Source organism: Notamacropus eugenii, chromosome 1, assembly GCF_028372415.1.
Source record: "Notamacropus eugenii isolate mMacEug1 chromosome 1, mMacEug1.pri_v2, whole genome shotgun sequence".
NCBI lineage: Eukaryota > Metazoa > Chordata > Mammalia > Diprotodontia > Macropodidae > Notamacropus > Notamacropus eugenii.
The window spans coordinates 576,904,918-576,923,273 of NC_092872.1; the positions used below are offsets into that span (position 1 = coordinate 576,904,918).

At 36.8% G+C, this 18,356-nt stretch overlaps 1 protein-coding gene across 2 annotated transcripts in view; it reads right to left on the reverse strand.

Moving 5' to 3' along the window:
• Nucleotides 1–18,356, reverse strand: part of BLK (BLK proto-oncogene, Src family tyrosine kinase) — an 85,404-nt gene that overhangs the window by 50,929 nt on the left and 16,119 nt on the right. The window contains exon 1 of one of the 2 annotated variants that reach the window (XM_072634400.1): nt 6,497–8,333. The exons of the other annotated variant lie outside the window; for it this stretch is intronic. The gene's annotated coding sequence lies outside the window, so the exon portion shown is untranslated. Of the gene's footprint in view, nt 1–6,496; nt 8,334–18,356 lie in introns of those variants that run through there. 2 annotated transcript variants of the gene reach the window in all.

Sequence of the window (18,356 nt, forward strand, 5' to 3'; positions counted from 1 at the left end):
AGTCACCTCCATGACATGATGAGATGTTGGAACAGGACTTTTGTGGATGTTTATACTTTATAATATCTGGAAAATCATATTAAAATTGATTTTTGTTTGGGAAAATTTGTCTTTGGCAAAATAAAATAATGATGTATGACTTAATAGATATGGTCAGGAGTATGCTGGTAATTAACAACCAGTCCTCTGGAGGAAAAAATGTAAACACATACACTTTTCAGTTTAATCTACATTGCTAACATTTTCTTCATTACTTTAAAAAATTTGGGCAATGAAAAAAACAATAAATCAAGTCATTATCTGTAGTGTTTCGCCATTTCTGAGGTGCAAATTGTCACATTGAAAATTTAGCATTTGTGCTGGCTCCAGTTCCTAGATATGGATGTATATGAGAAGGACTAATGAAATATGAATAGCTAGATAGTTTTAGAAGCTGTGTACTAGAATGAGTATAATGGAAATACCTGTAAAAAAATGACTCTAAACAAATTCTGGAGCTGCAGAACCCACAGAATGACAGAGTGAAGCAAATTTCCATCCCAAGACAGCATGCAAGTTCTCTGGGAAGTATCTATCTCACCATCCTGGGAGCAGAGCACAGTTCAGTGTGGGCCACGCTGGCACAGACAGGACCTGAGCAGGTCTTGGGGAGACTGAATCTCTCATACCTGTGGTAGTTTCCAGACTTCAGGACCCCAAAACGCTGAGGATAAATTGGAAGGTCAGTGGGAAAAGCCTGCGGAACCAGTGTAGGAGAGTGGAGTGCTCAGGTTTCAGCCCCAGGGTGACAGAATGGGGACAGGGCAGAGGAACTCACAGCAGCCACAGCAGCAGCAGGGGCAGCTATAACCACTGTTTCTGGAGCACTTGGCCCACAGATTGTGGCAGGATTGAGCAGCTGACAGTATACTCCCCCAACCCCACTGGAAGCAGAGAACTACTTTGACAAAGAGCTCAAAAGTCAAGTAAATGGCTGGGGAAATGAGCAAAAACTGGAAAAAGAATCAGACTATAGAATCTTACTTTGGTGACAAGGAAGACCAAAACATGTAAACAGAAGAAAATAATGTCAAAGTGCCTCCCTCCAAAGCCTTCAAGAAAAATATGAATTGATCTCAGGCCATGGAAGAGTTCAAAAAGGCTTTGGAAAATCAAGTAAGAGAAGTAGAGCAAAAATTGGGAAGAGAAATGAGAGACATGCAAGGAAATCACGAAAAACGAGTCAACTGCTTGCTAAAGGAGACCCAAAAAATGCTGAAGAAAATAACACTTTAAAAAATAGACTAACCCAAATGGTAGAAGAAATCCAAAAAGCCAATAAGGAGAAAAAGGCCCTAAAAAGCAGAACTGGCCAGATGGAAAAGGACATCCAAAAGCTCACTGAAGAAAATAATGTCTTAAAGGTTAGAATGGAGCAGATAGAAGCTAACGACTTTATGAAAAATCAAGAAATTACAAAACAAAACCAAAGGAATGAAAAAATAGCAGACAATGTGAACTATCTCACTGGAAAAACAACTGACCTGGAAAATAGATCCAGGAGAGACAATTTAAAAAATCATGGGACTACCTGAAAGCCATGATAAAAAAAAGAGCCTAGACATCATCTTTCACAAAATTATCAAGGAAAACTGCCCTGAGATTCTAGAACCAGAGGGTAAAATAAATATTGAAAGAATCCACCAATCACCTCTTGAAAGAGATCCCAAAAGAAAAATTCCTAGGAATATTATAGCCATATTCCAGAATTCTCAGGTCAAGGAGAAAATATTGCAAGCAGCCAGAAAGAAACAATTTGAGTATTATGGAAATACAATAAGGATAGCACAAAATCTAGCAGCTTCTACATTAAGGAATCAAAGGGCTTGGAATATGATATTCCAGAAGTCAAAGGAGCTAGGATTAAAACCAAGAATCACCTACTCAGCAAAACTGAGTATAATACTTCAGGGTAAAAAATTATCATTCAATGAAATAGAGGACTTTCAAGCATTCTTGATGAAAAGACCAGAGCTGAATAGAAAATCTGACTTTCAAACACAAGAATCAAGAGAAGCTTTGAAAAGGTAAAAAGGAAAGAGAAATCATAAGGGACTTACTAAAGTTGAACATTCCTACATGGAAAGATAATATTTGTAACTCTTGAGACTTTTCTCAGTATTTGGGTAGTTGGAGGGATTATATACATACAGACAGAGGGCACAAGATGAATTGAATAGGAAGGGATGATATCTAAAAAAGTAAAATTAAGGGGTGAGAGAGAAATATATTGGGAGGAGAAAAGGAGAAATGAAATGGGGCAAATTAATTTATAAAAAGGCAAGAAAACATTTTTTCAATGGAAGGGAAAAGGCAGGAGGTGAGAAGGAAAAAGTGAAGCTTACTCTCATCATATTTAGCTTAAGGAGGGAATAACATGTACACTCATTTTGGTATGAAAATCTATATTACACTACAAGAGAGTAGGGGAGAAGGGGATAAGTGGAGTGTGGGGGGATGATAGAAGGGAGGGCAAATGGGAGGAGAGGGTAATTAGAAGTAAATATTTTTGGGGAAGGACAAAGTTAAAAGAGAACAGAATAAATGGGGGCAGGATAGGATAGAGGGAAATAGTTTTTCACAACATGACTTTTATGGAAGTCTTTTGCATAATTACACAAATATAATCTATATTTAATTGTTTGCCTTCTCAGTGGGGATGGATAGGGAGAGAGGAACGGAGAGAAGTTGGAACTCAAAGTTTTAAAAATGAATATTAAAAATTGTTTTTACATGTAACTGGGGAATAAGAAATACAGGTAATGGGTATAGAAATCTATCTGGCCCTACAAGAAAATAGAGGAGATGGAGATAAGGGAAGGGAGGGGTGTGATAGAAGGGAGGGCAGACTGGGGAAAGAGGTAATCAGAATACACAATTTCTTGGGGTAGGGGGAAGGGATAGATGGAGAGAAAATTTAGAACTCAAAATCGTGTGGAAATGAATGTTAAAAACTAAAAATAAATTTTAAAAAATAGAATGAGTATAATGTTACTTATACAAAAGCTTTAATGAAACTCTCAAGTGCTGATTGTCACTCTGAAAGGGCAATTAGTAGTCATTTTGTTTTGCGTTTGTCCTTTGAAGACCATGTCATCAGAGAAATGATGACATGACTTGCACTTGACTTTGTTTTGAGTGAAGGAGGGTTGTACATGTCACCAGCCTCACTTCTCCTCCAGAGCCCTCTGAATCCAGTGACCTGATATTCCTCAGGATGACTGGAGATGACCCAGGATGTACTGGGAGACCTTGGCCCCTTTAGGTCAAAGCCTATGCAGGTTCTCACTTAGGGTGAGGTAATGCCTATTCATTGAACAAGCCTCTTTTAAGAAGTAGCCAGGGCATGGCCCCTTTAATGAGGCAACGAAAAGACATCAGGCTGAGAGGAAAACAGCAACCGTTACTATTGATAATCATTTTGAAGCCAGGAGAGTCCAGAAAACATATTAACCAATATCCAAGCATTCAAAGTGCTTTCCAGTTAGGCATAGTAAATATTAATAATAGCTAACATTTATATAGTGCCTACTTTGTGCCAAGCAAACACTTTATTATTATCTCCTTTGATCCTCACAACAGCCCAGGGAAATAGGTGCTATTATCATCCCCATTTTAGAGATGAGGAAACTAACATGCTGTTCTGGTGCTATTGATATTTTGCTATATGTGATATATGTGTATGTATGTGTGTTTGTGTGTGTAGATATATATATATATATGTGTGTGTGTGTGTGTGTGTGTGTGTATTAATATATATGTTTTACCTCCTTGGGGGTATATGCCCAGTAGAAAGATCACCTAGCATCTTTTCCACTGCACAATACTCTTATCCTTACCCCACTGAGCCATTGATTCTCCGGAGCAAGCATCTCTTATGAATGCAATTATCTAAGCCTATAAGCAGCTAAAAATCCATAATTATGTATCACCTTTTATGTGTCTCCATGTGAATAGCTAATAAATTATTCTTTTAGATGTGACTTTGATTCATCTGTGTCTGGATTAACTGACATTTCTTTGCACTGCGTGATGCATTCATTATATGTGCATATTCTTCTGTGTACAATTGTAGGGGATGCATGGCAATGGCATCATAAATATCACCTCTTTGCTTTGCAAATAAAATTTCTGAATGGGCCTTAAATTTATTCCCTCTAAATATGCCATCACTGGTGAGATCCTTCAGATGATCTATCTATTGATTATTCTATACTTCCCACAGGCAGAGTTTATAAAAGGAAAGACAGATCCTGAGATATTTAGTGACCTATATTAAGTTTGAGAAATCCAGATGGAAATTTGGGCTGAAAACATTAACTCTACTTTGCCTTTTGAAGCATACCAAATTTTTTAAATGGCAAAGACAGAAAAAGAAAATGGTAATAGACCTCTAACATTTCTAGGACAACTATATAACTATAACTACAGATATAAATCTTGCTCTTTTGAACTTTTGCCAAGGGGAAGAGGTTAGAAATTTATTTGTACTCCTCTTGTATTTTTGTAGGGACACAGGAAGAGGTTGTTTATACTTGGATGATCTAGGACTAATAACTATTTCGGTCCAGAAAATTCAACATTTGCAAGTTTCTCCCTGATATATAAGTTGAGTATATCCATCATCTCTTTTTAAGGAAGTTTGAGGCTCAAGATTTAGAATATGAACCAACCTAGGAAGCAGTTATTGATGTCCTAATTCCAGAGGTCAATTCCAAAAAACTTGAATTGGGAGTTAGGAAGCCAGGATTCAAATGTTGTCAATATCACTTATTATTTGTATCTCCCTGGAAAAGTTACTTTTCCTGCCCATACCTCATTTTTCTCAGCTGGAAAAATGAAAGGGCATGGGTGGATGCAACACTCTTTTCCCCTACCTTGAAGGATGCCTGTGAGATACAAAAGAGATAATGTGAAGTAATTTGGAATAGTAAAGCATTATATTAAAAGAGCCATCTCCAGACTGGTCTAGAAACAGTTCAGCATAACTGCTTGAAAAGTCAAAATAGTATTTTCCCTCTAGCACTTAGCCAGGCCAATCTCCTGAAGCACCTAAAGAGCAAATGAGAAACTGTTGTGATAGCACATGTATGTGATAGCCTTGGAATGGACTCCATTGTTTGGAATGGTGTAGACCCCCTGTTACCACTCTGAATTAGGAATAAGGGAACCCCAGAGGTCCACCAGTTTTTAGACCATCCTTTTGGGGATAGGGAGGGATGGACTGAATTTCTACTTACTAGATATATAGTCCTGTGTTTGGGATGCAAGAATTTGGCATGTGCTAGGTCTTTTCAAATTTTGTGCATTTCCCTGGGTATCTGAGATAGAAAGATGTGTAACCCCTGAAGTTCCTTCTGTCTCTTGCTCTAACAACTCAAATAAGCTGCTATTCTTTGGTACTAGAAGACTATGTGTGAGAGAATAGAATCATTCTCCCTGAGACCAGGAGGAGTCCAAGTCTTTACACCATCTTAGTGCCATCATGACTATTTAGCTGCGTATTTCTTATGCTGGAGGCTTCTTTCTCTTTCCGTTACAGTGAACTTGATATTTAGGTACTACAAAGAAGCTAAAAACACCAGCAGAAGTATGGAAGGTACACCCAGATAGCAGCATCAGGGTCACGGACTATTTTCAAAAACTAAACATATCCCGAATATAATGCTGCAGCACAGCATTTTCCTGAATAAGGGGCATATCTACCCAGAGCCCAATTATTGCGGTACAAAGACAACATTCTTCATTACTCAAGGCCAAATTTGGGGCTTCAAGATTATCTTTGACCCTCATAAGATTCAAGGAATCAGACGTGACAGGCAAAGGGCTAAGAATTCTGGATTGTTATACACAAGTTCTATATCTTGTCAGAGGCAGAGCCAGCTCTGCAAAGACAAGGGAACATCTGAGATGGAAAGCGGTCTCCCTGGGGCTATATTATTCTATGGACACAGTAAGTCTTTGACTCTGAAATCGCTGAACTTGTGAGTGATTAACATATCATAGTGTTCACTGATAAAAGAATGAGAAGGTATAGTAGAGTGCTGGGCTTGGAGTCAGAAAGACCTAAGTTCAAATCCTGATTCAGGTACTTACTAGTTGTGTGACCCTGGGCAATTCACTTACCCTCTCTCATTTTCTTATTATAAAATGAAGATAATAATAGCACCAACTTCTCAGAGTTGTTGTGAGGCAAAAGTAAGATCTATGTAAAGTTCTTTGTAAACTTCAAAGTATTATGTAAAAGTTAGTTTTTATCATTAACATCCCATAATGTCACACTTACATTTTTGTTCAAGTGAAATAGAATCATTCAATATAATTCTGATCACCCATCTACCCAAGGAAGGCACCCACTAAAGGCCCTAGAAAGCAGGAGTGCCAAAAATCGTAATCTGGACCTAGGTCTCAGATGAGTATAAGCCAGTCCCTCTGAAAAAGACCCTCACTTTCCTACCTCTCCGACGTGCTGAATCCAGTCTCACTTGATCTTGAGAACAAAGGGGGAAGTTCAAGCCTTAAATCCAATAGATGAGGCTTTACAAGGATAACATTCTTCTTCGTTCTTTAACGCAAAATTTGGAATTCAGAGATTAATCCACAAAACTCGTAAGGTTCAGAGAATTAGTTGACCAGGTGTGAGAGGCAAAGGGCAGCAGAAGACTCATAAAAGAACCCTAGCTTGTTGTACATACAGTTAAAAAAACCCTGCCCTGCAAGCAATCCAAACCCCACTTCGTTGTCCGCCACTTATGTCTTCCTTCCGGGTGGGTGTGGAAACAAACCCCTCAATTGGCTTCTCAAATGTCTCAGAAGGATACAGCTCAACTTTTCAAGGCCTTCGGAAAAAGAGAATTTACTGAGGATTTTCATTCAAATCTCAACTCTGTAGCCCCCAAAGAGTCGCCACATCAGATTGTAGATTTTTAGACTTAGAGGGAACCTTAAAGACAGTTGCCTTCACTTTGTGTGGGTGAGGAAACTGAGGCCCAGCAAAAGCAAATGATTTTGACAAGATCCCATGGGACTTTGTGGCAGATTCAGGACTAGAGCCCAGGTCCCCTGGCCCCCAGGCCAGTGCTTTTGCCAATACATTTGGTGATTGGTGGGGTATGGGGGAGGAGTGACACTGAAGTCTGCAATTGAGATTCTCAGAATTATCATTTGCATCAATCAGTAGACCTCAAGAGCAAGATGTTCTGATATGGGTGAAGTCTAATATACTTTGCCACATACAACTCAGGGTCTATTACGTATTTTGTGACAAGTACTATTTAAAAAATTTTAAGTCAGCATTTTCTATTCTAGTTTTAATAAAAAATGACAACCTTTCTCATAACAGAAAGGTTTCAGCCATTACCTAAAATTCTTTCCCCTCAAATGGTCCCATCACCTGGCACTTTTGTCCTGTCCAGAGATTACTTCAGCTAGTGGCCAAATTTGTCTGTAACAAAGACCAGCATAAAAAATAAATCTCCATAGAGCAAAAGTATTCTGTTAGGTCAAGGCTCCCCAAGAGGTGAGTTGTGATTGAATGGTCAATCACATGCCACTTACCTAGTCACAAGATCATAGAATGTCAGAGCTGGAAGTTACCTTAGAAGTGATAAGAGCTAAAGTTAGAAGGGACATTGATTATCTATTAATCTAATCCCCTACTTTTACGGAGGAAGAGTTTAAGTGATTTGTTCAAATTCTTAAGCCTCTAAATTCAATATTCTTCTTACTACACTATGCTGCCTCCAATACCTGGTCCAGCCCTCCCGTTTTGTAAGTGAGAAAAGACCCCAAATGGTGAATAATCACAATAATAATTTTAATCATTAATGGTAAGATATGAAGCATTTTCCTTACAACAAAGTCCTGAACTATGTTGAGCAAGTATTATCTCCATTTTTATAGAATTTTTTTTATTATCTCCATTTTTATAGATTTGGGAACTAAGGATCAAGCAACTTGATCAGGGTCACACAGCTGCTTTATGTCAGAAGTGGGACTAGCACTTGGAATTCCAAGCTCCCAAGCCAGTAGTACTCTTCCCTGGCTATGGCTATGGAGTTGTAGCCTTAGGTGACATCATTTTCACTGAAGTTGGCTCCTATTCCAGGTTCTTCAGAGGTTGTGGTTGAGTTTAATAAGCTTGAAATCTTGGTAGCCACCAGTGAGCCTTGATTCAATAGTTTTTCAGAAGCTCACACTTTCTAGATTTTCTTGGGGAAAAGACATCTAATATGTTCCCTGGTAAGACCTTTACGTTGGAAAACTCTTCTACTGCCTCAGAACAATCTTCCTGCTCACCCCCACCTCCCCCCCCCCCAGACAGCATTCACATCCCCTGTGACTTCCCTGAAATGTTTTCTGTATTTTAAAACTTTATATGTCATTGAATAGTCCTGTTCCTGTATTCTGAGATATTAACAGGCTTCAAAAAACAACATAAATTTGTTTAAACCTTTCCCTTTATGTAGCTTTCTGAAATTAGTAATAAGGAAAATATGAGAATATAAGTTAGGTAATGCCTGGGATAGCTTCAGGCACACAGTGAATGTTCAAAAATAAACATAATATTTCAATATATGTAAAATCCCTTTGCAAATATTAAAACACTACAGTAAAGTCAGCTTTAATTATTATTTCGGCAATTTTTATTATTGTTTGAGTTAATGGGGAAGATCCTGAGGAAACAGTGGCTTAGCCATAATATTTCTATGAATGTCACACAAATAAGGGAGATGATCATTGTGCTCTCTGTCAGATCACATTTAGAGCATCATTTTCAGGACTGAGCAGCACATGTTAGGGAGGACTTTGGCAAGTAGGAGCACATCCATAGGAAGACTGACTGTCTGAATACGAAGTGAAAATATGAGATGTGTCATGTGAGTGTCAATAGAAGGAACTGGGATGTTTATCCTGGAGAAGAGAAGACATTGAAGATGATTATCTTATCCCTCATCTCTCAAGATTTAAAGGACTGTGATGAGAGGCAAAATAATATAGTAAGTAGATGTTTGCCTTGGAGTTAAGACCTGGAGTCAACATCTGCCTGTGTGATTCTGAACAAGGCACTTAAGCTCTCAGTGACCCAGGGAACTCTGTAAGACAAGACATTGCCAAATGCGTTGATCTGCATTGGAAGAGGGATCTTTCTCATCTAGAGTTCTGTATATCATTTCTACAGTTTAGAAGGGAAGGGGTTAGAGGGGAAAGTTGCCATTTACTTATTTCTCTTCTAATTTTTAGTATCTCCTCTTTTGTGCTTTTTTAAATTTTGCTGTTTGATTGGTTTTCTAGTTTTTAAAAGGGGTATATGTGCAGTTCATTAATTTTCTCCTTTTCTGTTTTGTTAGTATATGATGTTTTTAATGGCTATAATTTCCCCCTAAGAATTGCTTTAGCTGTATCCCCAAAATTTCGGCATGTTGCTTCATTGTTGTATTTTTCCACATGATTATTAATTGTTTTTATCTCCTTTGACTCACACATAATTTAGGATTTTATGGTTGTCTCATTTAGGTCTATGGCTTCTGTTTGTGTTCCCTGAATTGATTGCTTTTTTTATTGGATTATGGTCTGGAATATAGTACATATTGGAATATGGTCTTTATTGGATTTATGGTCAGTTAAAAAAAATGTTTACTCGAGTTCTCTACAGATAGTGAAATCATAGCTCCAGCCCTACATGGAACACACATAGATTTGTTCTTCTGAAGCCCAAAAGACATAATTAAAATGAGTAGACCAATATTAGGATTTAGAACTTGAGAAAAGTCTAGCCTTTATGTAGTTCAAACCCCTCTTTTTATAAATGGGGAAGTTGAATTCTAGAGAGGTGATGTGGTTAATCCAAAATTCTATAGGTAATAAGTAGTAGAGCTGGGATTTGAACTGGACCTGGAGTCAGGAAAAATCCAGTTCGAATCTGCCCTCAGACACTTACTAGCTGTGTGACCCTGGGCAAGTCTCTTAATTTCTACCTACCTCTATTTCCTCAATCTCAAAGTAGAGATAATAATAGCTCCTACCTCTCAGGATTGTTGTAAGGATCAAAAGAAGCAGTATGTATATAGCACTTAGCAGGCTGGTTAGTTAGTGATGAAATCTTGGACCATGACAACCAATGAAATAAAGAAAATTACAAAATGTTCCTCTGTCCCGGGGAGGTCTCTTTTAGCTTCTGCCATGATAGCAGTAACATGGAAGGAAATGAGAAAGAAATACTAAGAATCACTGTTTCTAGACTATCTATAAATATTAACTTTACTCTTAGTACTATGGAATTCTTGTCCAGTAACCAATAAGTGAGTGTACATACTACTGGAAGCTCTGAAAAATTTATAAATCTTGAGATTCTTGTTATAAAGGAGACTAGAAGGCCAAAGGAAATTGAAACTAAATATAAACATGGCTCACAGATTTTTCCATGGAGAAGCAAAAAAGAAGCTGGTGATGGTGGCTTTCATGATATGTCAAAAGCAACAAGAAACATGGTTTGGTAACCATATACTACGGTATCTATGGTAAGTATTAGCCAAAACACTACCAAGAAAATAATTGCCCCTTATGAATCAACATAGGTTGCAGAGGATAAAGAGGCACAGAAGTTCTGTAAACATTTTGATTTTTAAAAAGCTTCCAAATGAAATTAACATATTTCAATACTTGGTGACTTCAATGAAAAAGAGAGCATAGGATAGTACAAATATATTGAAAAAAATATGGTTTAGTAGTGAAGGATGAGAGAAACCAAAGACTTGTAGATTACATAAAGGTCTCACATCTATATGTCACAACAATTGTCTTTGAGGAAAGAATGGAAAGGCTCTGGACATGGGTAAACATAAAATAATATCACAAAAATGAAATAAGTTCTATTTTAATAACAGGGAATGACTTTGCTACTGGGAGTCTATCATGAGTTAGTTGTCTATGGACGATGAGACCACTGAGTTGTTAGAGAAAAGAAAAAATAATACAAAACTAGAAGAAATAATAAAAATGAGAAAAGATATGGCATGCTGTTAAAGCAAATTCATCTTGACTTGTTCAAGTATTATTGATGCCAATAAATGGGAAGTGGGTGGAGGCATAAGCATCAACACTAACTACAATTGATATAGAAGTTTAATTGATTTCGGTCAGCAAACTCCTGGTATACTTCCCAGCAGAGAGCTATGGCAGCCAAGAGCAACATCAGTTAGAATATCAACTTATTTGGAAAAAGTTAAGGAGAAAGGTTAGAAAATTATGAATATATTATCTAATAGAACAGCCAGAAAGAGTAGATAAAAAAATAAGAAAATCTTGGTGAAACTAAGCAAAGTCATCTTGAAGGAATTTAAGGATGAAACTAGAAGATCACAAATAGATGAAAAATAGAAAAGAACTGAAGAGATCTTTTTTCCTTAAAACAAACTCATTTCACTGTCAGTTTCAGTAGAGATACCACATTTGGCTTGTAATACAACAATCCTGGATGTGTGGCTGGAAGAAGAAGAAAGAATATTGATGATAATAAAGATGGGAAAAACAAGAGAACTAGATCAAATATACAGGGAAAGTCTGTGCTGGAGGTAACTAAATTCTGAAGGAACTGAGGGACTGATTTATTCCACATATAGGAAAAAGCAGATAAGAAATACATGGGAAGAAAATTATTATTATAAAAAAGGGCTGAGGACATCAATAGCAACAAATTCTTATGCATATTTTCCCATCTCTACTAGATAGATAAAGTATTTATTAAGTACTTAATGTGTATTAGGCACTGTGCTAAATTGTAAATTGTACTATTTTTATATGAGAATGATCTACATTATTTATAAAGCTCATTGTCAATAGGCACAACAGAAAGGGGCAGGCAGATTTTCCAAGTAGTGTTTTACATATGTTTATGATCACACAAATGACTGTAAGGTCATATAAGATCCCAATATGCTTATTATTTTGTTAACTATAAAAAAAATTGATTAATTAGAGCAAATAAGATTTCTCCCAAATATGGATCAAAATCAGACAAAATACAAAAAAAAGACTGATTGCTCAGTGACCCTCTGGTTATTAATATCAAGGCATAACACAAGATGGATGCTTGCTAAAGGAGTTGGATGCAACAATAAAGGATGTCCAGTGCAGAGTCCAAATTGAAAAGGTATTCCCTCTAAAGATGATGAAATTCTCAAGAGGTTCTTCTTTTCAGATGACATTGTGCTAATCACATCAACATTATAGAGAACATTACAGAGTGTTCTAAATGAGATCAATATCCAGGTGGTGGAAGTATGCCTGTTGCTCGAACTAGGTGATGACAGTGGATAGATGATCTATGGAGTCAGGGCCTCGGTCCATCTGCTTTGGACAAACATCGCAAATAGAAAGTGAATTGGGCCCAGAATTGAGGAAGGAAGTCAGCTGGGTTGCCTTTTAAAAATTACACAATGCTTTTAATGACCCCAAACTTCTCATTGAAACTAAGGCCCTTCTTTTACACTCGTATTCCCCAATGTCAAATACCTGTGAGTCATGGAATGCTACAGTCTCCAGAGAACTGTGGTTGAATATCACAAAAAATGGCATCAGAGAAACATGGATTGGGTGTGAGGACATAGCACAATTACAACCAAAGAATTATACAGAAGTAGTATAGGGGGTGTCATAAGAAATGAATAGCCAAGAAAAATGATGGCTAGTTCATGAATGAGAGTGAGTGACAACTGATAACTTGTATACTTTATAAGCATCCAGGTATCCTTGTATGGGGATAACACAAAGAAACTCCCTATTACCTTGGATGAGTCCCTGCTTGGTAAACGTATGGGACGATATGAATGAGAGTCAGATGAGATAAAAAACACAGAGGATTTGCAATCCATTGGAAAGAACACCTACAATGAGGAATAACGTCTATTGGAGTATGAGGATGTCAATTTATTCCTACATCTAGTGCTAGGCCTGGTAGACCTGAGTTCAAATTCGTCCTCAGACACTTACTGTTTATGGGAGCCTGGGCAAATCATTTAGCCTTTGTCTGACTTAGTTTTTTCAACCATAGAAGAGGGACCAAAATAGCATCTACTTGTGAGTTCTTGTGAGGATTAAATGAGATAATATTTGTAAAGAACTTAGAATATAGCCTAGACTATATTATGCATTTTATAAATGTTTGTTTCCTTCCGCTGGAAATAGATGAAAGAGGATAATCATCAAACGATAGTCTGTATTATTTTTAGAGGCAGCTAGGTGGTACAGCAGATAGAACACTGGGTTGGACTCAGGAAGACCTGAGTTCAAATTTGACTTTGTACACTTACTAGATGTGTGACCCTGGGCAAGTCATTGTCTGTTTCAGTTTCCTGAACTGTGAAATGGGTATAATAATAGCAACTACCTCAGCAGGGTTGTAAGGATCAAACAAAATATTTGTAAAGCACTTAGCACAACACCTGACATATGATAGTTGCTTAATAAATGTTTATTTTCTGTTCCCCTCCAACCAACCTAATTTCTATTTCTCAGCCATAACCAAAAGCCGGGTTCTGACTTCACTATTGGTAGAAGGTCCAGACAAAGAAGTTCAGACTAGGTCTTGGGGACAGTGGAGAAATGCTAAGATTGGGGAGAAAAAGAGGTAGAGAGTAGTGGAGAGACGTATAGAGCTGAAGTAATACCTCTGATGTGCTATTTCTCCATCAGTGTCAGTGAGTCCAAACCCAACCTCATAGTAAACTTGCAAACAGAAGCATGACGGGGCTAGTGACAGGGCCTCAGAATTAACAATGAAAGTCAACAAGTACATCAGTCCTGGCAACAGGCAGGAGACAAATGCTTTTGGCAGATAGTTGCTCTTGGTGTAAAATGCATGAGTACACCCCACCTATATCTAATGATTTTCTGACTATTACTAAGTTTCTAGGATGTGAATGAATCAACCCCGAACTGGACAGTTTGGTTTTCTGAACAGCTTTTATAATTGATTACAGAGCAATGGGTGGGATCAAGGAAGTGGCAAGTCAGGACTGAATCATTTGTCTTAGTGGTTGAAGGAAATTGACCACTGAGTGATCCCGCGCATTGCTTGGCATTAGACCAGTACATAATCAGTCTAGTCAAGTGCAGAGACTTAAAGACATTCAATCACTGTAATGATTCTTAACCTTTTTTTGTGCCATGGACCCCTTTGGCAACATGGTAAAGCCTATGGACTCTCTTCTCAGAATAATGTATTTAACTTCATAAAATAAAATACCATTATCAAGGAAACCAGTTATATTGAAATACAGTTATGAATATGTATACATTTTTAAAGCTCATGGACCCCAGATTAAGAACCCCTCTAAAAGTAAGTGAAGCACAAATGTACCTTATAGAAAGGGCAAAGAGAAACAATAGAAGGGTACTATAGTTACCAGGATGATCCAGTGGAATGATCTGTGTCTCAAAGCTAGGTATTATAATGCAAATCCATCTTCAAAATAATGAGCTGGAGACACTCCAAGATCCTGCAGTGTTATCTAAAAGCTGGGACCTCTAAAGACAGGCCTCAGCCTAGTGGGGAAAGGGGAGACTAAGGTGTGACACTAAGGAGTATGCGATCAATCAGTAGTATGGTGGGAAAATAAGTCACTTCTCACCCAACCTACAACAGTCAAACTCATAACACTGGTTTAGAATATAAACTAGTTTGTAAAATGTTATTGAGATAACTGAAGATAGATAACTTACTCATGGTAACACAGCTAGTTAGCTAGTCTGATGCTAGATTGGAACTCAGGTCTTCTTGACTCTAGGTCCAGTGCTCTATCCAATATGCCATCGGCTGCGTCTGTTACTCCAAACACAACTAAAGTAGGCAAATATAAGTAGGAAACTAAGATATGATACCATCCATTAAAGAGATAGGAATGAATTTATACTGAAATTTTTCTCCTGAGTTGAAATCAAAGATTTGTTTACTTGTTTTTGCATTGTGTTTAGTGAACATCTACGAATAAACAAACATTACTTCCAATGAAAAACTGTTATGGAAACTGATTGTTATGTCCCTTTATTTGATTGATATATTGTGTATCTTTCAATTAAAAAAAAAATCTAAAAAAAGAAATTCACTTCTTTGGCTATATACATTGGTCAGATTAACAGAATAATTAACCATGAACAAATAATTATGTACAATTTTGCCCAGTGCCTTAGAATTTTTTAAAATGAAGCATCACTCTCACTAAAATATTATCATAATCATGCTAATATTCTAATGAGAGCAAAACAATTTTATACCATTAATAAATAAAAATAAAAATTTTAGGTATTATTTACATAGTTCATTTTAAAAATTTTGTGCATGTTTTATAAGGTAACTGATTAATATGGTAGCACATATATATTATTTATAAATAAATATGCATGTATGGGGGTTAAATTTTTTTTTCTACTTTTGGGATACATTATCAAAAAAGTTTGGAGACCACTGACCTAAAGTGTTGATGGGATTTTAAGTTCTCAGAGGGCAGAAATAGGAACAATGAATAGAAATTGTGAAGAAGTATATTTTGTCTTTGTAAAATGATATATACCTTAGCTATTATTATGATCCAAAACTGGAGTTCATGCTTTAGGAGGTAGTGAATTTCCTATTGCTGGAAGCCTTCAGGTGAAGGCTAAATAACCACTTGTCAAGAATATTAAAAGGTGATTTTTGTTTAGTTATGAGTTAAACTAGATTGTCTACTCTTAGATTCTGCTTTTGTAAGACTATGAAGATAGTAATGTCACGAATAATCTTGTCACTAGGTCACAACATCTCCCTTTTCTATTTTTTTTCCCTTTTCTATTCCCCTACAAAAACAAACTGAAACACTTTTAAAAGAAAGTAATCTTATTATCCTCTATCTATAAAAGATCTTTTGCAATTCTCACCCCCTCCTCTCCATATTTTGATCTCCAATTCTTATTCCTTAAAGGACGCTTAGTATAGTGCATGGCAAATAGTAGGCACCATATAAATGCTTAATCCCTCTTGCCCCTGTGGTCTGTGAAGAGCCAGACCAATGTCCCATAACATCTGTATCTTAAAGAATCCAGCTCAGTGCCTGGTACATAGGTGTTCAAAATGCTTTTAACTGACTTTGAGCCAAATGAAAGCTTAGTTATTTTAGAGTTCAATTGCTTCATTTTTCCAGATAAGAAAATTGATTCCTGTGTGCTTAAATCTATAATGTAGCATAACAATTTGTCACAATAATGACCTTTTCATGAAAAGAATAAATCACATTCAGTATTTCTGTTTACTAAAGCAAAGATATAATAGCATTTAGAAATGTTCCCATAAAAGCATTGAAATTCAGTTTTAGTATTATGAAATTCATCATTAACTGCACAGAATGCCCCATTACTACCCACAATACATATATTCAGATATTGTTACATTTCACAGGGGTGTTGTAAGAGAAACAGAATACATATTATACTGAAAGTGAGAGGAGAAGAAAAGGGAAGGAAGGAAGGAAGGAAGGAAGGAAGGAAGGAAGGAAGGAAGGAAGGAAGGAAGGAAGGAAGGAAGGAAGGAAGAAATGGTATGGTAGAAAGAACATTGGATTTGGAAATAGAAGACCTTGGTTTGAATTCCAGATCTGATACATATTAGATATGTGACCTTGACAAATCATTTAATCTCTGCCCTTTATTAGCCCCATTTTAAAGAGGTGAAATCAGATACTTTGCTATATTCACAAAATTGTCAAAATCAAATTATATCAATTACATATCAAATCCTCTTGTTTCAATGTTGCAGTACTTTGCAGACAGCGCTCCATATATACTTTGTTCATTCATGCTGTTGATGAACATAAGGTTATACAATGCTTGGTATGAGGTCCAGTTAAGCCAGATCATCCCAAGATTGTTTACAGTTGAAACTGACAGGAGAATAAATGGACCCCCAAATGGGATCAATCTGCCAGAATTCCCATTATGACTTGTCTTCATCACTGATGACAGTGGAGCTTCTACTCTGAGAATCTAACATCTCAGCTCCCGGTGGAAAAGGTGAGGATGAGGAAATGATGTTTAATAAAATCAAGTCAGGACCAGATGAAGAACATAGAGAGGAAAACTATGCTGGTCACAACACAATTTTGAAATCATCAGAGGAAAGTTTTTCAAGATATCTGAAAGAGGGAGAAATTACTAAGTATTTGGAAAAAATTACAAATTATATTATTCACCCCTAAAGGGAAAAAAATACCCATTGACTATTTATTCATATGTCTGTTTTCTCATCTCCATAAAATTTTATGAGAAAGATCTACACACATACTGAAGATGCCCTTGATGAAAATATGGGAGAGTAGGAAGGTTTATACAAATGATTTTTGACAGTAGAAAACATCTTCAGAGTCATACAATTGACTGAAGCCCCTATGTTTATAATCTTTCCATAGATTTTTGTAGATTGTTAAAAGACTTGGATTTGACTTGGGAAAGAAATTTATGACCTAAAAGATTATCCTCTGATTAGGTCCGTGCCCTCAAGGAGTTGAAGTTTAACAGAAAATACTTATTCAGTAGACTTACACAATCCAATAGAATTTTGTTTGGTGGTCTCTTAGCCCAACACATACACATACACACACACACACACACACACACACACACACACACACACACACACACATACACACAGAGCTAATTGGGACCTGGAGACCAGTTTTCTCTGATCCAAACTATCTTTACTTTAGTTTGATTTTCTCTTCTTGCTTAACAGGTCCTGATCTTTTACATCTGCTCAAACAAAATCAGTTAATTGCAAATCACTCGCTGAAACTACAGATAGTTGTTTGCTAATAGAAACATCTGCCTACAAGAAAAATAGTTGATCAAATTCCAGAAATTTCTGGACAGAATTCACTCAGCTGTCTCCTGATCATCCAGGTTATGTCTTCAGAACAAAATATTTGTGAGTTAAGGGTAGGGAAAGTGCCATGTTATGGCTAATAGTCACAGTAGGAAAGAACAGTAAATTAATCATGAATTGGGTTTCCCACCAAGGAGTCAGACTGACATTGAAACAGACATTCTGGCATTCAAATAGTAAATTAAAAAGCTTTGTTGTCGTTGTTGTTAGTTAGTTAGTATTTGTCTCTGTGTTACAAGGGTCATTGATGATCACTTACTTAAATGAACAATTGACTTTGGGACTAAAAGTGCAACCATAGACGTGATTCATACATTTACTTACAGTTGGTTTTTTTTTTTTTTTTTAAAGTAGAGGGTCATTGAGTCCAGCCTCTTTATTTCACATGTGTTGGAACTGAGGCTCAGAG